Genomic DNA, 26,212 nt, shown 5'->3' with positions numbered 1-26,212 from the left:
TGCCAGGAATGTCAGAACTATATAAAAGAAAACAACAGCTGAGAGCTTTATATTCGAAAATAACGAAGATTTTGCACATACAAAAAGTAAAGGAAAGAATGACTGAGAATGGAAATGGTTCAAATGGCTCTGAGCACTATGGGACTCAACTGCTGTGGTCATCAGTCCCCTAGAACTTAGAACTACTTAAACCTAACTAACCTAAGGACATCACACACATCCATGCCCGAGGCAGGATTCGAACCTGCGACCGTAGCAGCAACGCGGCTCCGGACTGGAGCGCCTAGAACCACACGGCTACCGTGGCCGGCGACTGAGAATAGACAACACTGGTTCCATTAAATGGTTTAGTCATGCAAACAATCTTGTTGCAGTCGCTAGTTCATTGTAGCCTATTATCAAACAGATTTCTCACGGTTTTAACGTTCTGTGGTGAATTTCGTATGCGTTATTGGTTCGATATTTTCAGAAATAAAAGAAGAATTTCAGTATTTTGTTTTATCATAAACTACCACCCCTGTAATAACTATTATAATGCATTCAGACACTAGAGCCCGATCGCACTGTACAAGAAACACGCTTTCAGCGGAGGTGACGTAGTAAATAAAGATATTTATACAATTCAAAGACTTCCGTTGACCTTTTCGAAACAGTGAGTTTTTGTGTAACTGATATACATTTTGAATCTCAAAATGATATTTGAATGTACTCAGGTGTACGTAAATAAAACAACAAACTGCATCAGAATAGCCTGCGAAGGCCAGACGGTACTGGACTCGCATTCGGGAGGACGACGGTTCAAACCCGCGTCCGGACATCCTGATTTAGGTTTTCCGTGATTTCCCTAAACCACTTCAGGCAAATGTCGGGATGGTTCCTTTGAAAGGGCACGGCCGACTTCCTTCCACATCCTTCCCTAATCAGGTGCAACCGGTGACCTCGCTGTTTGGTCCCCTCCCCCAGCGAACCAACGCAACGGTACTGACGGGTCGCCGTATCATCGTAAGCCCTTAGGCGACACAGGATACAGATACGCAGGGACATGTGGTCAGCACACCATTTTCGCAGCCGTTGTCGGTTTTCGTGACCTCAAATCGCCTCTCAAGGTCTGAGTACGGGACTACAAGTCCCACCGCCACACCTTCACCTGCCCATGTTAGGCATAATTTTTCTGCCTGACTCATGTAGTACTATCACCGTGAGAGGGTGGTACGGGACTACAAGTCCCACCGCCACACCTCCAAAGTGAATTGCAGTGACGCAGTCACTGCCCTGTGGAAATTTACTGCCTCACCAACACAGTTAGACCGCAATAGACCGGTGATGCTGTATTGTAACATATCACCCCGGACTACAAGTCCATTAAAAAAAAGAAAAAAAAAAAAAAAGAGTACACTCGATAGACCTGAATGGTGATCCATTGAAGCCCGTGAGCGCTTAACTTCGGTGAATACGGTTTTACCACTGCGGCAAGGCCATTGTGCGTAATGATGTTTTATAAATTCAGACGTATTTCTATAGTACTGCAACTTTATATTGTGACCAGCGAACCCAGCAACGGCTCACAATTGCTGAACATAAATGGCTATTTGATATACAGCCTAATCTCCTACTCCCCCCTCTCTCCGCCCCTCCGTCCCAGCCCTTCCTCCCCACTTTGTCCTCCTCCTCCCCCTCTCCCTGCTCATCCCCCACCCCGCCTCCCTCCCCCCCTCTGCGCCCACTTCCCACTCCCCCATCTTACGCTCTCCTCTTACCCCGTTCTCTGATTTTGAACGTTGTTTCTTACTGCCAACGAAACATTGACTGGCTATTGAAGTTGCTTAAAATATATAGATAAATCGGTTGGGATCACTGCTCTGAAAGACCTCTCCGGCTGCTGGATCTGTGAGGACACTAGATTCAGTGACAGAATTTCGCATAGTTTTCATTTGCAAATGGGTAGAATTACAAAATTTCTGATGATTCAGATTTAGTCGTAGTATTCCAATCATAAGCCAGCCGGCCGCGGTGGTCTGGCGGTTCTAGGCGCTCAGTCCAGAGCCGCGCGACTGCTACGGTCGCAGGTTCGAATCCTGTCTCGGGCACGGATGTGTGTGATGTCCTTAGGTTAGTTAGGTTTAAGTAGTTCTAAGTTCTAGGGGACTGATGACCACAGATGTTAAGTCCCATAGTGCTCAGAGCCATTTGAACCATTTGAACAATCATAAGCCGATAACCCAAGGATATAACCTTACTGTTTTCTGTTACAGCTGATGGCAAGGAAGGAAACAAGCGTAGATATGAATACATTTATTTTGTTAAAATTGTATATAAAGAGAATGGATACACACTGGTGTCCAAAATTAAAGCAATTAACCGCTATTTCCCCGTCCTGTGTCTAATTCACGATATGATTACTTAAACGATCAACAGATGTCCGTGCGATAGTGTTCTGCACGGAAGATGGCGTTCCAATCAGCGGACAGAAATGCCAGCGATGACATGAGGGCACCTATGCAACGAGCTAATGTTTGCCGGGAAGTCCCACATCCACAATAGCTGCCTACATAGTCACAGCCGGTATAGTATGGCACAGGAAGATGCCTAGCAGACTCTCTGCGTCCCTCTCCATAGAAAAAAAATCGAAGGAGGACAGTAGCAGACTGATGTGGCCCGATGACATAATGTGAGTCGTTCTCCAATTACTCGGATGTGGCAAAAGTTGATAGAGATTGCAACTGTATCCCGAAGACTAGGGCAGGGGCCGTGCGGTTAAAGGTGCTGCAGTCCGGAACCGCAAGACCGCTACGGTCGCAGGTTCGAATCCTGCCTCGGGCATGGATGTTTGTGATGTCCTTAGGTTAGTTAGATTTAACTATTTCTAAGTTCTAGGGAACTAATGACCTCAGCAGTTGAGTCCCATAGTGCTCAGAGCCATTTGAACCAACTAGGGCAGGACCGACCATGTGTAACATCAGAAAGAGAACCGTTATTTGGCTATGATGGCACAACGGTACCGCCGCACGGGAGGTGGCATATGAGCTCGCAGCATCCACTGGAAGTGTTGTAGCGAGGCGAACGGTGTACAGAAGGCTTCGACAGAGTGGCCTTTACTGTCGGAGACACGCTGTGTGAGTACCTCTGATGCGCGTTCACAGAAGAGAACGCCTAGAGTTGAGTCGTCAACATGCCACCTAAACGGTCTAACAGTGGGCCAACGTTATTTTCACAGATGTGTTGCAGTTTAGGCTGGAGAGTGATTCTCGATGGATTCGCGTTTGGAGGGAACGTGGAACATGATTTCGGGACCCAAACATTGTGGAAAGAGACCGATATCGGGCACGATCCCTAATGGTGTTAGCAGGGATTATGTTTACCACTCGAGCAGCTTTTCATGAAATTGTACGGGTGAATCGGCAAGGTTTAACTGTCGTCTCGTGTCGTGAGGAGATCTTGGGACCTCATGTATGACTGCCGTCAGGTGCTGTGCGTCAAGACTTCGTACTGACGGTCGATAAACTTCTACCGCCTACAGCACGGATGGGTGATGTTTTCTTGGAAACGGAAGGTATTGCACGCATGGCGTGGCTCTCCCGATTTGAATCCCATAGAGCATGTCTGGGATACATTAGCCAGACATGTTGTATCACGTCAGCGTCCACCAACCACTCTCCAAGACTTGGGAGCGGCACTGCAGGACGAACGGGCGTTACTGCCTCAACACGAGACTGATGACATCATTCACAGCATGTCCCGTCGTTTTCAGGCCTGTGTTGTTGCCAGAGGTGGTCACACCTGGTACTGAGCACATTAAGTAGTTGTCAGAATGTGGGAGCAAATCCTTTAAGTTGGAAGAAACTTTATTCATGTTGCAGTTGCTTACGTTTTTTATTCTTTACATTGTTCCTATTTTACTATCACCTGTTTGTTTTGTAGCAAAATAAATCCATGCTTGCAAAGTTTTCGTTTGTTGCTTTAGTTTTGAACTCCGGTGTATATGCGAGAAACAATTGTCTAATTGTTAAGTGTCCTGACATTACAGTCACAAGTGACTGTGAGAAAGAGAGGAAACCGCAAGTTTTTGAAATCACAGTATTTTCACTCTCGCAGTTGCTTTCAACTATATACTTTAGAAAAGTATATAGCGTATGTTCTTCTGAATGTACGGGTATTCTGTTCAAATCTGAAGTTCAGGTGGTGAAAAGCAGGACACATGTATTTAGGCAATACGTAGATTATGCTCTCTACTTAAATTTGGGTTTCCGCTTCCATTGTCACATTCAATAAAGTTTCTCTGGGTTTGTGACCGCATTGTCAATATATATGTAAATTACTGAGGTTTCGGTCCCTGTTGTAAGCGATCTTCTTCAGGGAATACGTAGATTATGTTCTCTACATAAATTTGGGCTTCCGCATCCATTGTCACATTCAATAAAGTTTCTCTGGGTTTGTGACCGCATTGTCAGTCGACGTTTCGATCCCTGAAGAAGATCGCTTACAACAGGGACCGAAACCTCGGTAATTTACATATATATTGACAATGCGGTCACAAACCCAGAAAATTTTTATTGAATATGTCCATTATACTTTAGAAAAGCACACAGCGTATGTCCGTCTGAATGTTTGTTAGAGTGTCATGTACAGATCTGACGTTCAGGTGGCCAAAGTAGAGCATATATATTAAATCAATACGTAGATTATGGCCATCTGGACGTTTATTAATCATGTAAAATTTCAGAGGAAACTGCTCAAGAACTTTTCAAGATTCTTGCTAATAACGCTTTCCTTTTATGTAGTGCATATGAATTTATGTAACTTGTGTATTTAAAGAAATATGTAGCCTATGTCCGCCCGAACTCCAGTAACTTTAAACAGCGATTTGTCTTTATAGAGCAGAATTGATTTTGTATACAGATCTATACATCACACATATTACAAAAGACAGTCCGCCTGCTTTGCTGGGTGGTAACGTGCTCGCCTCTCATGTAACGAGGCCCGGGTTCGATTCCCGGCCGGGTTGGAGATTTTCTCCGCTCGGGGACTGGTGTTGTCCTCATCATCTGATCCTCATCACCGGCGTGCAAGTCGCCCAGTGTGGCGTCGAATGAAATAAGACCCGCACTCGGCGGCCGAACTTCCCCGACTAGGGGCCTCCCGGCCGACGATGCCATACGCTCATTTACATTTTCCGTTACAAAAGATGTAGCCTATGTTCATCCAAACATTTAATAGAGTACGGTGCAAAAATTCGATCAGCCGTAGTAACGTTAGCTCCGAAAAGCGCGCCGCAGCGCGTAGCGTGAAGCAGTCGCCCTCCGTTTTCTGGCGGTGGCGCCTTTGTCGCAATTGAAGGCTTCGGTGTCTCCCTCTAGCGAGAAAGGGGAAAAGTGGGCTGTTCGCGCTGGTTTAAGGTGTGGCTGTATGGGCTCTCGTAGAGTGTTGGTAGTCGGGGCATCAAGAAGCGACTTCTCTGCCGGTGCTAGAGGGACAGCACGCAGACCGCGGCATCAGCGTAAGCGACGCGAGCAGCGGCTCCGTGGTATGGGGCGTCAACTGCTCGTCGCGAAAGGAATCTTCCCGAGCGTGGGTCCGCAAGGGGCATAATCTGCGGTTCGGCCGTGTGCTGTCGACCGGCGAGGAGGTTCTGAAAGTCGGCGCGCCTTCCTGCGTCCGTTGAAACGGCTGGCAGCGGGCGGCTCGGCAGAGCATTTGGAGGTGCTGCGTTGGTTCAGTCCTGGGAGTCGTAACACACCAGAAGTTGAGTATTGATTATTGACAGATTTTATGAAGTTTAATTGAATTCAATTTACTTATTCTTGTTAACTATACCAGCCGTATTTTTTTTTTTTTTTTTTTTTTTTTTTTTTGTGGTTTCCCGCCATTCATTCTGGTCTGCCCACCCACGGGAACGTGGTAATATTAGAAAGGGTGGTCCGTTTGTCCCCTTTTGAGGACGAAAGAGGGGTGGGGGGGGGGGGGGAGTCAATGTGTGGTTCGGATTGCTTCTTTCCCCTTCCAGCTTACCTATGGGTTTATTCGACTGTTAGCCTCTGCCATGTCTGTGAAAGTCTAAGACACCAATGACTGTACTGTTTAACATGCAAGGCACTAAGACCTGATGCATTCTCTGCTGCCATAACTAGTATTACAAGACTCACGTGTAAAAGGCACTCTAAGAAAGAAGAAAAATTCCTTTAGCCTCGTTGTAACAACTAGTCAATTGCATAACGAATTCCTGCTCATCTGGAAGCTGTAACTTACGTAAATTTGTGTTTATTTATATTTGGCTTTAATAAGCAAGGTTGTTAATGTACGACGTAGTGGATTTTTTATATTGTTTCTAGTCAGCAAAAACTGTTGTGTGTTTTTCCAATTCAATACCTTTTAAGGCTTTTACTCAACGTGCTTATGTGTTTTATACAGGTAGTTGGTTATTAGTGTGTTTACTGGCCATGAAAAAGTTTGGCATTTGATTACGGGTGGAAATTGTTGCCTTGAAAGGAGAACGTTGTAAAAGTTCGCGAGTCCTACCTTGCGAGCGTGTGTGTTTGCCTAAGTTAACTGGCAGAAATTTGTAAAATTTGTTTTTTTATATATTTTGCAAATGTGAGTGTCCCCACCCCCCACCCCGTATGCATGACTCATGCGTTTTGGTTTTTCTATTTTGAAAACATTTGTAAGCAGGACTGTCTTTATATGTTGCACTCAAGTTAGATTCTGCTCCACTTAATGAATGGAGTGAAATTCACCTGTAATTTAGCTGAGCTTGAAATATTAACAGCGTCGCGTTGTATACGTTAAATTGCTTGCCTTTTACTGGCGTGAAATTTTTTATAATAATTTAAAAGTCCTTTCCTATCGTAAACCGTGACTCATTTGTTAAATGATTGTTGGTCCTTTTTTAAAAATATCGTTAAGTCTTGCACCAAATTTAAATAAAGAATGTTATTGAAAATTGTCAAGATACTAACACGAATTCTTTACAGACGAATGGAAAAACTAGTACAAGCCGACCTCGGGGAAGATCATTTTGGATTCCGTAGAAACACTGGAACACGTGAGGCAATACTGACCTTGAGACTTATCTTAGAAGAAAGATTAAGGAAAGGCAAACCTACATTTCTAGCATTTTTAGACTTAGAGAAAGCTTTCGACAATGTTGACTGGAATACTCTCTTTCAAATTCTAAAGGTGGCAGGGGTAAAATACAGGGAGCGAAAGGCTATTTACAATTTGTACAGAAACCAGATGGTAGTTATAAGAGTCGAGGGACATGAAAGGGAAGCAGTGGTTGGAAAGGGAGTAAGACAGGGTTGTAGCCTCTCCCCGATGTTATTCAATCTGTATATTGAGCAAGCAGTAAAGGAAACAAAAGAAAAATTCGGAGTAGGTATTAAAATCCATGGAGAAGAAATAAAAACTTTGAGGTTTGCCGATGATATTGTAATTCTATCAGAGACAGCAAAGGACTTGGAAGAGAAGTTGAACGGAATGGACAGTGTCTTGAAAGGAGGATATAAGATGAGCATCAACAAAAGCAAAACGAGGATAATGGGAAGTAGTCGACTTTAGTCGGGTGATGCTGAGGGAACTAGATTAGGAAATGAGAGACTTAAAGTAGTAAGGGAGTTTTGCTATTTGGGGAGCAAAATAACTGATGATGGTCGAAGTAGAGAGGATATAAAATGTAGACTGGCAATGGCAAGGAAAGCGTTTCTGAAGAAGAGAAATTTGTTAACATCGAGTATAGATTTAAGTGTCAGGAAGTCATTTCTGAAAGTATTTGTATGGAGTGTAGCAATGTATGGAAGTGAAACATGGACGATAAATAGTTTGGACAAGAAGAGAATAGAAGCTTTCGAAATGTGGTGCTACAGAAGAATGCTGAAGATTAGATGGGTAGACCACATAACTAATGAGGAAGTATTGAATAGGGTTGGGGAGAAGAGAAGTTTGTGGCACAACTTGACCAGAAGAAGGCATCGATTGGTAGGACATGTTCTGAGGCATGAAAGGATCACCAATTTAGTATTGGAGGGCAGCGTGGAGGGTAAAAATCGTAGAGGGAGACCAAGAGATGAATACACTAAGCAGATTCAGAAGGATGTAGGTTGCAGTAGGTACTGGGAGATGAAGAAGCTTGCACAGGATAGAGTAGCATGGAGAGCTGCATCAAACCAGTCTCAGGACTGAAGACCACAACAACAACAACATTGAAAATTGTGTGTAATTTCACCAGTTACTCCTTGGCACCTATTTCCACTTTAGATTTTGTGTATTGATTGAGATTAATAACCTTTGGTGAACCAGTAGTAATTTTACGGCTCATTTGAAGTAAATCCGTCGGGAACTTTCAGAAAGCTTTGCTAACAACTTTTAAAAAAATTAAATTATTTCATAGCATTGTGGACAGAAAGAATCTAAAATGATAAAACTGAATCTCACCACGTGAAACAGACCAGATGAAATAAACGAGACCGCTTCGCAACATTTAATGCAGAAACCTATAGAAACCCGCCGTAACGAGTTTCCGCGCCCTTGTTCGTGGACTAACGGAAATGCCATCATAACTACGAGTTGCAGAGTGATTTCCAAGTTTGTGGCAAAGTCTGCCCTGAAGAGGCTGTGTGTGGCCGCAGCAGCAGCTAGCACCTGGCAGCTACCAGGTAGCTCAGCTCAGCTGCCTTCCCGATCACAGACCGCCCGCCACCGCCGGTGTAGTTCCGGCGCGGCTCCTGCTTTATGAGCCGTTAACCTCGCGTAAATAACGAAACAACGCGTAGCCGGCCGGAAGGGATATTAAGCCGGCGCGACTTTTACGATCGCCGCGGGATGCACTCCCCGGACAAGACACTGAAAGACGCTGTCGCACTCACACAAAGTGTAAAAAAGCAGCCGTCCGCCGACTGCCGCCACGCCCGTAAATCTCGGAGCCAGCGCCGGAGTTATACGGCGGGCCCGGGCCGCGACGGCTCGATACGCGCGCCTTTTAGGCATTCGTTACGAGCCGCGCCGTAAATTACAGGCGGGCCGGACTACAATTATTGCTCGCGGTTAATTACATCGCTACTCACTGTCCGGCCGCTTGCATGCCACGTGACACGAGGCCTTGCTCGCTCGTAAAGTTGGACGCCTCTTACGCAATACAATGCCCGGCGAACATACCGGTACGAGCCAGCTCCGGATCAGCTGGGACGAATTAACAATGCCCCTTTCAACCGAATGTCTTTAGCATTCGGAGAATACAAATGCTATATCCGCTTACAACTATAACAAATTTCGGCGACCCACGCTTCTTCTAAGTTACCGCCCTGCAACAAGTGTGCCTTAACAAGGCTAACAGCTGCAGTTTTCTTTTGTATCACCCACAAATCTGTCTGTTCCACTGGTAATTTGGTGCTATAAATAAACTGTCACACGGAATGGCCTCGATATACGGCCTTGGTGATACTTGAAGTCATACACAGAGTTCTGCCTGACAGCTGTTGTCAGGTATAGCAAGTGTAAAATCCACTCTGACGCTGTGACACTTGGGCATTGAAGGTTGCCTGAAGATAAGTCGTTTTGTAATTCGAGCATATAAATACGAGGGTCGTTCCGAAAGTAATGCCTCCTATGTTTTTCGGTGACTTTGGATGTATGGGCCAGATGTCTTTGATGTAGTGATAATGCTCGAACCTTCCTCTTTCATTTGCAGGTGGCCCCGTTGTTCTGTTGCAGTTGGCGCCAGCAAAAGAGTCTTCCATAAAGGAGTCTCATATGGACGCGCGTATAAAACAGCGATGTGTGACTTAATTCCTCACTGCTGAGGAAATCGCGCCGATTTAAACCCATCGACGCTTGCTTAAGGTGTGTGGAGGCGATACAATAGACGTTAGCAATGTGAGGCGATGGATACGGCATTTTCGAGGTGGTAAATGGAAATACCGTGTGGCTAGGGCCTCCAGTCGGGTAGCCCGTTCGCCTGGTGCAAGTCTTTCGAGTTGACTCCATTGCGGCGACTTGCCTATCGATGGGGATGAAATGATGATGTTAAGCACGACACAACACCCAGTCCCTGAGCGGAGAAAATCTCCGACGCAGCCGGGAATCGAACCCGTGCCCTTAGGATTGACATTCTATCGCGATGACCACTCAGCCACCGGGGTCGGCCTTAGAGGTAGTGAAAAGGGTGCGCACGACAAACCACGGCCCGGTCGACCCTGCACACCTGTCATAACCTCGCAACGAAGAGCGTCTTGACCAACTCATCCTTGCTGATTGGAGGATGACGAGCAAAGAATTGTGTGCAAAGCTAAATGTCGGCTTTAATGCCTTGGAGACAATGTTGGAACATCTACATCTACATCCATACCCCGCAAGCCACCTGACGGTGTGTGGCGGAGGTTACTTTCAGTACCTCTTTCAGTTCTTCCTTCTGTTGCAGTCTCGTATTGTTCGTGGAAAGAAAGACTGTCGGTATGCTTCTGTGTGAGCTCTAATCTCTCTGATTTTATGCTCATGGTCTCTTCGCGAGATATACCTAGGAGGGAGCAATATAATGCATGACTCCTCGGTGAAGGTAAGTTCTCGAAACTTCAACAGAAGCCCGTACCGAGCTATTGAGAGTCGCTCTTGCAGAGTCTTCCACTGGAGTTTATCTATCATCTCCGTAACGCTTTCGCGATTACTAAATGATCCTATAAAGAAGCGCGCTGCTCTCCATTGGATCTTCTCTATCTCTTCTATCAACCCAATCTGGTACGGAGCAGTATTCAAGCAGTGGGCGAACAAGTGTACTGTAACCTACTTCCTTTGTTTTCGGGTTGCATTTCCTTAGGATTCTTCCAATGAATCTCAGTCTGACAACTGCTTTACCGACGATCAACTTTATATGATCATTCCATTTTAAATCACTCCTAATGCCCCCTCCCAGATAATTTATGTAATAAACTGCTTCCACTTGCTGATCTGCTATATTGTAGCTAAATGATAAAGGATCTTCCTTTCTATGTATTCGCAGCACATTACACATGTCTACATTGAGATTCAACTGCCATTCCCTGCACCATGCGTCAATTCGTTGCAGATCCTCCTGCATTTCATTACAATTTTCCATTGTTACAACCTTTCGATATGCTGCAGCATCATCCGCAAAAAGCCTCAGTGAACTCCTGATGTTATCCACAATGTCATTTACATATATAGTGAATATCAACGGTCCTATGACACTCCCCTGCGGCACACCTGAAATCACTCTTACTTCGGAAGACTTCTCTCCATTGAGAATGACATGCTGCGTTCTGTTATCCAGGAACTCTTCAATCCAATCACACAATTGGTCTGATAGTCCATATGCTCTTACTTTGTTCATTAAACGACTGTGGGGAACTGTAATAAGCGCCTTGCGGAAGTCAAGAAACACGGCATCTACCTGCGAACCCGTGTCTATGGCCCTCTGAGTCTCGTGGACGAATAGCGCGAGCTGGGTTTCACACGATCGTCTTTTTCGAAACCCATGCTGATTCCTACAGAGTAGATTTCATAGTCTCCAGAAAAGTCATCAAATCTTGGTCATCGCTAAATCTGTGCGAGATGGGTCTCGCGGATGCTTACAGAAGAACAAAAAATGCATCGATTGGAAACTTGTCGGGATCTGCTGGACCAATATGAAGCTGAAAGTGACAATTTTCCAAAAGACAGTCCGTGGAATGGCGACGTATGAATTCTCCGTCAAAGAAGAAATTCAAGACACAGCCGTCTGCAGGCAAAGTGACGTGCACAGTCTTCTGGGGTAGCCAGGATGTGGTTCTTTTGGATGTCCTGGAGCCTGGAGAAACTGTCAATTCAGCACGCTACAAGACGACACTGTTCAAGCTGAAAGGCCCAGTTTCCAGGGTAAGGCCAGAGAAGAAGGCCAACTTTCACCTGCTACATGATAACTCCGGGCCCCACACCAGTTTTGTGACCAACGCAACTCATTGCAAAATTCGGCTGGTCTGTCTTACCACATCCACGGTACAGTCCCGATTTAGCGCCTTCAGACTGCCATCTCTGTGGGCCTCTGAAGGATGGACTAACATTTTCAAGACTCGGATGCTGTTGTCAAAAGTGTGAGGAAGAGGTTAGCCTCAGCTGGTTCCGATTTTTACAAGAGCGACATGCAGGCTCCGGTTAATCGTTGGCAAAAGTCCACAACGAATAGTGGCGTCTATGTGGAGAAACGACAGTCTGTATCTGAAACATTGCTCTCTTTAGCTGCGCTGATGTGATTTGTGTATCTCCTGTAAAAATAGGAGGCATTACTTTGGGAACGACCCTCGAGCATAAAGAGGATAAACGGCAACGTAACACTATTTTTCAGAAAGAAATTATTTTATTTTTCGCTTTATATGAGCACCGATTCCCCCCTCTGCTCCTTATTATTTCAGTAGAAGGTTTAAAACTCTCTACACCACACTCGGTATGCGTTGCCCTAACTGCAAACTCCAAATTCAATATTTATGCTCATTAAACACAAGCAGATACAATTCAGATATTATTGTCTTAGTGTTCCTTGCTCGTTGCTGCAGACTAGAAAATATACCATCTTAAAGAAATGACCTTAAATCGCAGAGGTAAGATTGCACTAACGGCCATAATAACAGTCCTTATTTATCAATCATCCGCAGTGTGGGGCTTACATTGTAAGTAGGCTGCTTAGGTTTTTATACTGGTAACGCCACATAGCGCTCGGAATGAAAATCACTGACTGTGCTGTGTGCAGTTTGTGGCTGGTTAGCATTGTTGTAATATTCGCTATTGTAGTGTTGGGCAGTTGGGTGTTAACAGCGCGTAGCGTTGCGCAGTTGGAGGTGAGCCGCCAGCAGTGATGGATGTGGGGAGAGAAATGGCGGAGTTTCGAGAGCGGGTGATCTGGACGTGTTTCCATCGGAGACAGTAAATTTGTAAGACTGGATGCCATGAACTGCTATATATATTATGACTTTTCAACACTATTAAAGTAAGTATATTGCTTGTTCTCTATCAAAATCTTTCATTTGCTATCTATGCCTGTCAGTAGTTAATGCCTTCAGTAGTTATAATCTTTTATTTAGCTGGCAGTAGTGGCGCTCGCTGTATTGCAGTAGCTCGAGTAATGAAGATTTTTGTGAGGTAAGTGATTCGTGAAAGGTGTAAGTTATTGTTAGTCAGAGCCATTCTTTTGTAGTGATTATTAAATGTCAGATTGCGTTGCGCTAAAAATATTGTGTGTCAGTTTAGAGTTGATCAGAGTAGGTAAAGAGCGAAATGTCTGAGTATGTTCAGTTTTGCTCAGCTGTTTGAAAATCAAATAATGTAAGAGGTTTATCAGCACAGTAATTCATTAATTTTTCTAAGGGGACGTTTCAAAATGTTAGATTGTAAATTTATCCTAGAGCTTCTAAAGTATCCATTTGACGGTATACACCTAACGCACTTTTGTAATAACTGCATACCCTCCTAGCACGGTTTTAGAAAGCATCGCTCGTGCGAAACTCAGCTTTCCCGGGCAGATTTCCAGAAAGCATTCGACATGGTGCCTCACTGCCGACTGTTAACAGGCATGCGGAATAGTTTGCCAGGTATGTGAGTGGCTCGAAGACTTCTTAACCAACACAACCCATTATGTTGTCCTCGACGGCGAGTGTTCATCAGGGACAAAGGGTATGATCAGGATTGCCCCAGGGAAGTGTGATAGGACCGCTGTTATTTTCTACATTCATAAAAGATGTGTCGGCCAGAGTATGAAGCAGTCTCAGGCTGTTTGCTGATGATACTGTGATAAATGGGACGGTATGGATATTAGGTACCTGTATTAAGATGCAAGATGACACAGGCAAAATTTCTAGTTGTGTAAGTAGGCTGTTTAGGTTTTCTTATTGGTAACGCCACGTAGCGCTCTGTGTGATAATCACTGGCTGTGCTGTGTGCAGTCTGTGGCTGCTTTGCATTGTTGTAATACTCGCCATTGTAGTGTTAGGGAGCTGGCTGTGAACAGCGCGTAGCGTTGCGCAGTTGGAGGTGAGCCGCCAGCAGTGGTGGATGTGGGGAGAGAGATGGCGGAGTTTTGTAATTTGTCATGAACTGCTATATATATTATGACTATTAAGGTAAATACATTGTTTGTACTCTATTAATATCTTTCATTTGCTAACTATCCCTATCAGTAGTTAGTGCCTTCTGTAGTTTGAATCTTTTATTTAGCTGGCAGTAGTGGCGCTCGCTTTATTGCAGTAGCTTGAGTAACGAAGATTTTTGTGAGGTAAGTGATTTGTGAAAGGTATAGGTTAATGTTAGTCAGGGCCATTCTTTTGTAGGGATTTTTGAAAGTCAGATTGCGTTGCGCTAGCAAAATATTATGTGTCAGGTTAAGCACAGTCATTTGTAATTTTTCTAAGGGGACGTTTCATATCAGTTTAAGCATAGTCCTGTATAATTTTTCTAAGGGGTCGTTTCATATGTCGACCCTCAGCCGAGGATACCTCACTGGAATCTTCTGATTTTTTCTTGTAGTTTGTGTAATTAGTGTAGATTTTGTTTATTGCTGGCGCGTAATTGTAGAGAGAATCTCCTTTGTAATTGCAGTCTTTCATTGTTGTACAGTAAAACAGTTGTGGCATGCATGTAGATTTGCACCAAGTATGTCGCAGCTGCGCTTTCAATTAAGTAGACATTATATCCATTGCTATGTTATTTTATTTTGCTCTTCAAATTGTGCTTTTCTGTGTTATCGTGTGAAATATTGTGACAATTATGGCGTGTGAAAAACGTAATACTAGGCTCCAAAGTAAACTGAGAAATGACAGTGAGGACGAAAGCAGTGTGTTAGCGCCACCGAGTAATGAATTAACTGATGTTCAAAGTAGTAATTTGGTAATTGTGCATAGGGAAATGGAGCGGGCTGCAAACAATGGTGTAGACAGTGAAACAGGTAGTGAACAGGGAACATTATCGATCGATCGGTCGGCAACAGCTCGCCTCAGGAATCCGAAATGACAGGACACAATTTCGCAAATACTGTAGATTCAGGTTTTGGGTCATCACCGTTTTCTCAAATAAGTCAAGACACATTATCTGCTTGTCAAAATGTGAATGTTGCCGGTGCAAATGCACTGCCGAAAAGCGTAGAGAAACAGATTCCAGACACTAATACATTATTATTGCAATTAATGCAACAAATGGAACAAAATCAGAGACGAATGGGACAAAATCTTAAAAAGTTAGACACAGTGGAACAAAATCTTCAAAAGTTAGACACAATGGAACAACACCAGAGACAAACACAGCAACAGTTAGACGCAATGGAACAAATTCTTCACACCACGCTTGAACAAACACGTGAAGATTTAACTACTGAGTTACATAACATTGAATCGAAATGTCAAACAGTCTGTAATGACGTAAAAACACAAATTTGTGAGCATTTTCAACCTATATTTTCGTGGCATGAAAATGCATTACAGAATCACGAAGCAGCCATAAAAGAACTGCAAACTATTGTTCATGAAAATCATGAGACCTTGCAAGCTAAATTTGACTCAGTTGCATCTACCGATTCGGTTACGCAACTTGCAAAAACTCAGGAAAACTTAAAGGACACAGTAGATACTCTGAAACTTGGTTCAGAAAAACACACTGAGGAAATAAGTACACTATCGGAGAAAGTAGCCGAACTTTCGGATCAGTTCACTAACTTATCTACGAAGGTAGATGATAATCTGAATGACACAAAACCGGTAGTCTTTAATGACACAGAAGAGAGCGAACAAATTAAGAAACTGAAACAAAATCTGAATCAAATTAATACGCAACACCAAAGAGAAATCCGGGAAGTACAAGATCAGCTGACACTGGTAATACAAGAATTACGTATTTCAGAGGACTCTCGCGCTCCAACACGGGAAGAGGAACTTAGAAATACGGAACAACCACAAAATAATAACACAGGACACTTCGGAAATTATGAAAGACATTGGCAAGGCGCATTGGATTTTGAGATGGAACCGCGGACACGACGTAACAATGACCGATATGCTACTCGCCGACACCATGATTTTGACTACAAGCTGTTCATTACTACACGTAAATTTAAAACATTTAAGAATTCTGGCAACGACATTCATCCACAAGCGTGGCTCCATCAATTTTCTCGTTGTTTTCCTCCCAACTGGTCATTAGAGCACAGATTAGAATTTATGTGTGGCTACTTGGAGAATGAACCAGCTGTAAGAATGCGATCGGTCATTCACGATTGTCACAGTGAAGGAGAATTTGATCATGCCTTCCTCTCAGCATATTGGTCTCAAGCTACACAAGACCGAGTAAAACATAGCATCATAATGATGAAACATTTCGAACAATCTGAATTTTCCAGTCTTGTGAAATATTTTGAAGACATGTTGCACAAGAATCAGTACCTGACAAACCCATACAGCCCCTCAGAACTCATCCGCATTTGCTTAATCAAATTACCTGAACATTTACGACATATTATTTTAGCAGGAAGTTGCAAAGAAGACATTGAGGCTTTCCAGGGACTGTTACAAGAACTGGAAATTGACACTGACAATCGGGGAACGGGGAAACAGGAGCACAACAATTACAGACCACATCCTTCACAATTCTGCGATGACAGAAATAATATACGACAAGGCTATTCTTTCAACGTAAATCGTGACCGAAACCGACACCACCCGTATGACAACCGTTGGCAGAGTAGTAATAATTACAGGGAAGGATCACCTCTCCGCGGTAATGACTATCACAGAGACAATCAGAGAAACAGACAATATGGGAACCAAAATAATTATTATCAAGGGAGACAGAAAAACTTTAGATGCAATGCAGTTACGATTCAGGGAGAAATTCTCCACCACGTGACCGACAAGAAAGAAACTATGGCATCTACCGACACGGCGACAGACGATATGATTGTAACGACAGACCTAAATTGCTTCAGAACTGGCGGGATTCAAACAGAGCAGGGCCCTCTCGAGGAGGTGAATTTGTAGAAGTTAGACCTCCAAGTCCCAATAACGGCGCGCGCCAACAAAGGAACAGACAATGACTCGCACCGCAGGCAGCCGCGTGCGCCGGCTGGCTCAGAGAAAAATAACATTGACGCTAACCTTGAGAAAAATTTTAGCACTCCTCACCGACGTATACCGCATGATAATTCCGTTCAAGTTGAAACTCGGAGTACTAGGAAGAGTAAAGGACTGCACCACGTTTCTCATGTAAAACCGTATATTGAAAGATAATCTGCTTTTTAACTTAGTCTTTGCTATAAAATTTCTCACTTTACATTACTAGTATGCTTTGTCAGACTTAGAATCTGTTAACATGCAACAATGTTTGAAGTTTAATATCCAGTCAAGAACCAAGAGAACTTATTTCAACAGAAATTATGAATGCATTGTTATAGTGAACAGACGACACAATGTTGTTATTTGTACATTCTTGCTTGTTAGTTGCACGATTACATAACAACTATCAGGCTCACATACTTAGAACATATATCGGCACTGCTAATGAGATTTTCATGCAACATTTTGGTTTACTTGAAAAGACATTCTTTATTTGAAGTACTTTCTGTGGGATTAAAGATGACTTAGCACTTGGTTTCTTTGACAGCTACACAATTATATCACGACGCTACTAATGTGTGACACAATTTACATTGTTGCTTTTGTGCTGTATCTGCTTTATATCTGCACAGTTTTTTTGAATTCTTCTGGAAAGTAAAATATGTTTTAGTAGTAACTTTTGTGGTATAGCTACAATGAGACTGCCTTTTCCATAGCACAACAATACGTTACAGCACAGTACTTTCTTCACCATGGCAATAAGTGTAATAACTAAGATATCTATACGCAAAGCATTTCACTTTTGTTTATCATGAGGTAAGTACATTGACTTCTGCAGAACTTAGCTTTCGGAGGACGACAACTACGACACTTCCACAGAGATTATCTTACAACAAGATGCACAGTTTAGCGCTACAGTACATGTATTTGAGTGATTAATTTTATACTTAAAACATTTATTTTTAAAGGTTTTTTAATTACAAAGAAAGTTTCCCGTGATACATTTTATTCCATTGCAATAATCTGTAACACCTGAGGGTATAATTACATTAATCCTCAGGGGGGTACGCGCTTACTTTGTGTACCATGTGTTTGGCAAGCACAAGGAGCCCTAGCTAATATGGTATTTGCTTATACAACTTTAAACATCGGTACCATATTTCTCTAACACAGAATTACACAGCTATCTGATCATTTAACTGAGAGATAAACATTTTCTTTACTACATCAGTGACACATGTTTATGCAGTTACACAGTTGGGTAACTTCACACTTATGAAATTGTATTTTGTCTGTACTTTGTAAACTGTTCATATTTTTTCAGAACCATTGTGATACTATGAGAGCTTTGAATGATGTATTTGGTATGAGATCATGATTTTTAAAGTACGTTTGAGGTAGATGACACTATTGAAATGAGCAGAGAATTTTTTTAGGTTTTGAAATTATTGGAGGAAGCTACGACGATTTTGAGAGTTGACTGAGGTGTTATGATGTTATTATTACGATGACTATGTGTATTATGCTGTTGCGGTATGTTTATGATCAGTAAGCTGATGCTATATGAGTTATTTGATTATGCAACATATCTGTAATGATGAAATATTGAAGAAGTGTCGACGAATAAGGTAAGGAATAATGAATAGTGGTTAGGGACTCTGACTTGTGAAAAAGGATGTTGGAAACCCAGAATCGTACTTTAAGAGTTATGAAATGTGTGTAAATGCGTGAATGTATCACAAAGCCGGCGAAAATTTTTTGGACACTGTTATATTTATAGGATTTATTTCTATAGATTTGTAACCCAAATTCTTGATCTGTGAAATATTTTTATATGAGACTGCCACTGTGGCGGAAACTGCCGTCGTAAATATTTCAGCAAGAAAGGTAAGTGACCTTGGCGTCATGCGTTTTGGGCGCCCAGCTGAGAGGTAGACGTCTGACAAAAGAAAGCCATTAGGTGCAAAAAAAAAAGAGGCCATTATCCTCACTATTGACATTCCTTTGTAGAAAGCATCGCAAATACGACACGCTTGAACTTGAAAACATATGATTACACTGTGGAGTTCTTAGTTTATGATATTTACTAAAAAGCCTAATGAAATGATGAGAAACATTTTACATCCATTGTCTTTCTAGTTGAGAGATTGCTCATTTTGTTTAATATCTAGTTTCTAGCGGCACTGCAGCATTGGTTAAAATAAAATTTTATAGATGTACTAATATAAATATTTTCTGTCTACAGATCGAGTAAATAATAATTTTTTAAAAAAAATGAGGGAGCACAAAAAGACATTTACCTTCACAGGAACTGCATTCATAATTTTCTTTTCAAGTACTTGGTAACTTTTTTGGTGGAATAACTTCTTGCGGTGCACCACTTTAATTACATAGACATTAAGATGTGATTATACATTTCCCTTGTCTGCATTGTTATCTTTAGTGTAATATTTTTTCTGCTTGATCTTTGCCATGCTTAGGTATTAGTTATAGCATTTACTGCTGCTGTTTGCCAGGCATAGTGTTACTAAATTTCACTTTACATTACTCTGTTAAGCCAGTTTTACTACTGATTTATTTTTCTTGTTTGCTGCTCATTGCGCAATATTAGTTGTAATATTGCTGCTTGCTTGGCCAATTTGAATATTTTGTCATTGCTGTTTGTGTTAATTGTTTTGTGCTGCTGCATTGCCTCGTCCCTTAGTTTAGCATCTGAGCTCAGTAGATTTAAGTTAGCTTAAGAGGGGGTAGACTATATAAGAGAATGAGTTGTGATGAATTGGACGAAATGCATTGAGAAGTTATACAAAAAAAGTACAGAAAGCAGGTATAGGTAGGATTTTCTTGGAAAATAAATAATGAGGTAAGAAATATGAGAACATATAAATACAGAAAGCATGCTTGAATAGGATTTTTTTTTTGGTGGAAACAAATGTTGAAATAAGATGAAAGATCTATGGAATGAAGTTTTGGGTTGGACTGCAGTACCAAATGTCCTTTCCTTTTGTATTATTCTGCTATGTGTTTATGTACCCTTGTGTATTTATCTTTTTCCTGTCTTTATGTGTTTAGCTAATAAGAGTTATGTTGTAGAATTTTTCTAATAATATGTTATTTTCTTTCTAAAGATGTTTAGACATTATTTATTCTGTTTTTTTTAATGCTCATGTGTGAAGTTGATGTTTCAAAATTTATTCTGATCTTTTATGTATCTACTTATCTCATTATTCCTGTAACATTGATGTATATGTTTATTTCTATTCTGTTGTAAAGCCTGTACTACATATGTTATCTGTATTGTTATGTTCTTTAATGCTGTATTTTGTACCTTTGTAATTGTATTCTCATGTTATAAAATTGTAATTGACACCAGTTCATCAAATTAAGTAACTTGTAAGTTACATTTCACTGCACCCGTTTCTGTTGGTCATAGTATATGGACAATATGTGAGAAGTAGGGACTGATAGTGTTTGCACGTGTGTTAATAATTCAGCAAGGGACTGGATAACAGCATTGCTGGTTCTAAGGACATTTCAAACAAATTTTTTGTGAGTGGACATGTGGTGGTTTATGGACTTGCTATATTCTCCACAAGACTCTTCGATGGTGCTTGTGCACCTGCACAGTCGCAACAGATGGCTGCTGGCCGTCTCTACAAGGACTACAGTGGGTCTGCACTTTTGATGACCCACCAGTACCATTACTTCTACAAGGACTGCAGTGGGTCTGCAACTTTGATGGCCCACCAATACCATTATTTCTACAAGGACTACAGTGGGTCTGCACCTCTGGTGGCCCACCAATATCGTAATCTCTACCAGGACTACAGTGGGTCTACTCTGTGATGACCTACCTACCAATATTCTTCAAAACGTCAAATGACTCTGCTGTGGGTTTGCTCTGTTGTGGCCCATTACTTGTCTGCATGTCAAGAGTCAGCACTGTCTTTCCGTTGGAAGGACACTACTTCTTCAAGACTGCATGGAAATCCACTACTTCTGTGTGCATTCTCTTTTACTGTTCAGAATTTGAAAAAAAAAGAAAAACACTGTAATTTTACTGTGATGAATCAGGACTGTCTTTATAGACTGTGAGAAAATTTTAGCTTTTGACCAACATTGTATCAATAAGTGTGTGCATTTGATATCTTTGTTATTGTAATTATGAAAAATTTTATCAAATCATTATTGGCCACTGCCCAAAACAATTTGTAAAATTTTTTGTGGGGAGCATGGGGGCTATGTAAGTAGGCTGTTTAGGTTTTTTTATTGGTAACGCCACCTCTGTATAAAAATCACTGGCTGTTGTGTGTGCAGTCTGTGTCTAGTTTGCATTGTTCTCTGCCATTGTAGTGTTGGGCAGCAGCAGCTGGCTGTGAACAGCGCGTAGCGTTGTGCAGTTGGAGGTGAGCCGCCAGCAGTGGTGGATGTGGGGAGAGAGATGGCGGAGTTTTGTAATTTGTCATGAACTGCTATATATATTATGAATATTAAGGTAAATACATTGTTTGTTCTCTATTAATATCTTTCATTTGCTAACTATCCCTATCAGTAGTTAGTGCCTTCTGTAGTTTGAATCTTTTATTTAGCTGGCAGTAGTGGCGCTCGCTTTATTGCAGTAGCTTGAGTAACGAAGATTTTTGTGAGGTAAGTGATTTGTGAAAGGTATAGGTTAATGTTAGTCAGGGCCATTCTTTCGTAGGGATTTTTGAAAGTCAGATTTCGTTGCGCTAAAAAATATTGTGTGTCAGGTTAAGCACAGTCATTTGTAATTTTTCTAAGGGGACGTTTCATATCAGTTTAAGCGTAGTCCTGTATAATTTTTCTAAGGGGACGTTTCAGTTGGTGTGATGAATGGCAGCTAGTTAATGCAGGTGAGTACGAAAAACAAACCCATAACATTCCGATACAGCGTTAGTAGAGTACTGCTTGACACAGTCGCAGCCGGCTTCTGTGACCGAGCGGTTCTAGGCGCTTCAGTCCGGAACGGCGCTGCTGCTACTGTCGCAGGTTCGAATCCTGCCCTGGGCGTGGATGTCTGTGATGTCCTTAGGTTAGTTAGGTTTACGTAGTTCTAAGTCTAAGAGACTGATGTCCTCAGATGTTGAGTCCCATAAGTTTAGAGCCATTTGAACCATTTTTGACGCAGTCGCGACAATGATACTGTATATGTCAGCTTAACGTTGCGAAGTGATATGAAATGGAACGAACATGTGAGGAATGTAGTAGAGAATGTGAATGGTCGACAACGGTTTATTCGAAGAATTTTAGGGAACTGAGGTTCATCTGTAAAGGAGACTGCATAGAGGACACTACTACGAACTATTTTTGAGTACTGTGCGAAATCTGCGATTCTCACCAGCTTGGATTAAAGAAAGACATAGAAGTAGTTCAGAGGCAAGATCTTAGTTTTGTTACCCGTAGGTTCGAACAACACGCAAGTGTTACTGACATGCTTCGAGAACTCAATTGGGAATCCCTGTAGGGAAGGCGACGTTCTTTTCGAAGAACACTATTCACAGAATTTAGATAACAGCAATTTGAGGGTGACTGTAGAGCGATTCTACTGCCGCCAACGTACATTTCGAATGAGGACCGTGACGATAAGATTAGAGGCGTTAGGGGTCGTGCGAAGGCATACAGATAGCGGTTTTTCCCTTGCTATATTTGACAAGTAGTGGTGCAAGGTACTCTCCGCCATGGCTTGCGGATATGTATGCAGATGTAGCCCGAAAGCGATCCGATTTCGCAACCGAAATGTTTGCAAACAAGTACTTCCAGGCAGCTCAACCCACGCCGTCTGGCCCACAGGAAAGAGTTAGCGGAAGATCGGCGTTAGGACCCAAATACCCAGCAACTGGCCGCTGCTACGCTGATACTGCCCCACATTGACTGACTACTCTAGCGTACCCTTTATTAGTACCGGAAATTACGGTTGCTGATTACCGTTTTGCTCACCTGTATAAATTTGCTCTCACCTGTGTCCCTTGTGTGATAACTGTATCACTTGTGCGAAAACTGTGTGCTTGCATTGGACACTATACGTCGCCTCCATATTTGTCACTGCTGTAGATGTGATTCTTCTTTGCCAGCGATCCTAATTTTGTCCCCGGGTGTTGAACTTAATCAAGAAATGAATAAATTTTGGCACAGACACAAAAGTGACGGTGAACGCAGCAGCAACATAGCACGCGCATTACTTTTAATTTAATTATTTATTTCTTCATGCCCTGTCATACATCGGACCACGATTTCACACATACAGTACTTTTTTGCATCACATTTACTTATTTTAGACTCCGGTGGAATAGAACGTAAATGTGCATGCGCACGGAAAGTTATGGATTAATAGCCCATCGAGGCAAATCAGTTAAATGAATGGGTGGTGTCTGTTCTTTCGGGCATGTCCGAAATAACAGATACCTCTCATTCAAATAATTTCGAAGTATGTAGAGACAAAGTGGGTAAAAAGCACTGACTAAGAACTAAGAACATTAGTACTAGCAATTCTACTACTACTACTATTACTACTACTACTACTACTGCCACTACTAAGGGTAATACTAATATAAGGGACAGTCAAACGAAAACGAGACAGATGGGAAAAGAAAATAAACTGTTTAATAGTTCAAAAGTAATCGCCAAAACTCCCGTGAAACAAAACGGTCAGTGCCTTCAGGGGAAAATATTTGCTATTGTGAATTCCGACAGTCCTCACTCTCTTGTTACCCAAAGATGATTTATTAATTTTTGAAGCAAGTTAGTAATTCGAGCGGCTGGTAACATTTTCACAGCACTTGCCACGCTGAGATAGCGACACATTGCAGCGACAGATAACGATGGTCTAATTTAAATAACCAGTTTTATGAATAATACCCATCTTCTTTGTTGTTCTCCTTTGTTGTGATTTGCAGGCTCGATACCTATTTGCGTTCTTTGGTATAACTTTTTTATGATTCTCTAGAGGATGATTGAGTTCCTTCTACCAAAATTATGCGTGCACTGGTAGACTTTCTGGAGAATTACACATATATTTTCAGTCATTTCACTTGACAACACAAATCAATAAAAACTCATTTAATTTGTTCTGAATCCTAGCATTTCAAACTCGTATAACCAGCTGCACTAAAAAGAAAGATTTACTTCTAACAATATTTAGCAAATAAATTATTATCACGTTGTTGTTGTTGTGGTCTTCACTCCAGAGACTAGTTTGACGCAGCACTCCATGCTACTCTATCCTGTTCAAGCCTCTTCATCTCCGAATAACTACTGCATCCTACATCCTTCTGAATCTACTGAGTGTATTCATCTCTTGGTCTCTCTCTATGATTTTTATCCTCCACGCTGCCCTCCAATACTAAATTGGTGATCCCTTGATGCCTCAGAATATGTACTACCAACCGATCCCTTCCTCTAGTCAAGGTGTGCCACAAATTTCTCTTCTCCCTAATTCCATTCAGTACCTCCTCATTACTTATGTGATCTAATCTTCAGCATTTTTCTGTAGCACCACATTTCGAAAGCATCTATTCTCTTCTTCTCCAAACTATTTATCGTCCACGTTTCACTTCCATAGATGGCCACACTCCATACCATTACTTTCAGAAACGACTTCCCGACACTTAAATCTATACTGGATGTTAACAGATTTCTCTTCTTCAGAACCGCTTTCCTTGCTATTGCCAGTCTACGTTTTATATCCTCTCTACTTCGACCATCATCAGTTATTTTTCTTCCCAAATAGCAAAACTCAACTCCTTTAGCCGGCCGGTGTGGCCGAGCGGTTCTAGGCGCTTCAGTCTGGAGCCGCGCGACCGCAACGGTCGCAGGTTCGAATCCTGCCTCGGCATGGACGTGTGTGATGTCTTTAAGTTAGTTAGGTTTAAGTAGTTCTAAGTTCTAGGGGACTGATGACCTCAGATGTTAAGTCCCATAGTGCTCCGAGCCATTTGAACCATCAACTCCTTTACTACTTTAAGCGTCTCATTTCCTAATCTAATTCCCTCAGCATCACCCGACTTCATTCGACTACATTCCACTATGCTCGTTTTGCTTTTGTTGATGTTAATCTTATATCCTCCTTTCACGACACTGTCCATTCCGTTCAAGTGCTCTTCCAAGTCTTTTGCTGTCTCTGACAGAATTACAACGTCATCGGCGAACCTTAAAGTTTTTATTTCTTCGCCATGGATTTTAATACCTACTCCGAATTTTTCTTTTGTTTCCTTCAATGCTTGCTCAATATACAGATTGAATAACATCGGGGATAGGCTACAACCCTGTCTCATTCCCTTCCCAACCACTGCTTCCCTTTCATGCCCCTCGACTCTTATAACTGCCATCTGAAATCTGTACAAATTGTAAATAGCCTTTCGCTCCTCAATTGACCCCTGCCACCTTCAGAATTTGAAAAAGAGTATTCCAGTCAACATCGACAAACGTTTTCTCTAAGTCTACAAATTCTTGAGAAATAGGTTTGCCTTTCTTTAAACTATCTTATAAGGTAAGTCGTAGGGTCAGTACTGCCTCGCGTGTTCCAACGTTTCTGTGAAATCCAAACTGATCATCTACGAGGTCGGCTTCTACCTGTTTTTCCATTGGTTTGTTGAGAATTCGTGTTAGTATTTTGCAACCGTCAGCACCTGCTTTCTTTGGGATTGGAATTAGTATATTCTTCTTGAAATCTTATTATCGTGTATGGACCTATTTCTGCAAAATCATCTTTGGAACATACGCTTCACACATAAAATACAAATAATAGTTTATCTTTTTTAAGAAGTCCATAATCATCGTTGAACTACATTAAGTGTTTACAAAAGTTGACATTCATATATTTTCGCATAGATATGTAGTAGAGGGTTTTTGTTTTTTATGCTTTCAGTATGGTATCGGCCGTTTCATATGATGCAAGATAGGTTAGTACATTTGTCTCTCCATAATCACTTTTATTACACAATGGAACAACGACTGCACTCAGTGGTGCACCTCTTTGTCCGAAGTAAACCGACTGCCACGAGTGTCTTTCTTCAGGGCTCCAGGGGTACGGAAATCACGTATGGAGAGATCGGGACTGTGGGTGGTTCCACATGGCTGCAAGATTGGTTAGATTACGCTGCAGAAGTTCTGCTGGGAAGCCCAGA

Source organism: Schistocerca americana, chromosome 4 (assembly GCF_021461395.2).
Source record: "Schistocerca americana isolate TAMUIC-IGC-003095 chromosome 4, iqSchAmer2.1, whole genome shotgun sequence".
In the NCBI taxonomy this organism is placed as follows: Eukaryota; Metazoa; Arthropoda; class Insecta; order Orthoptera; family Acrididae; genus Schistocerca; species Schistocerca americana.
This window is presented reverse-complemented; position numbering follows the sequence as displayed.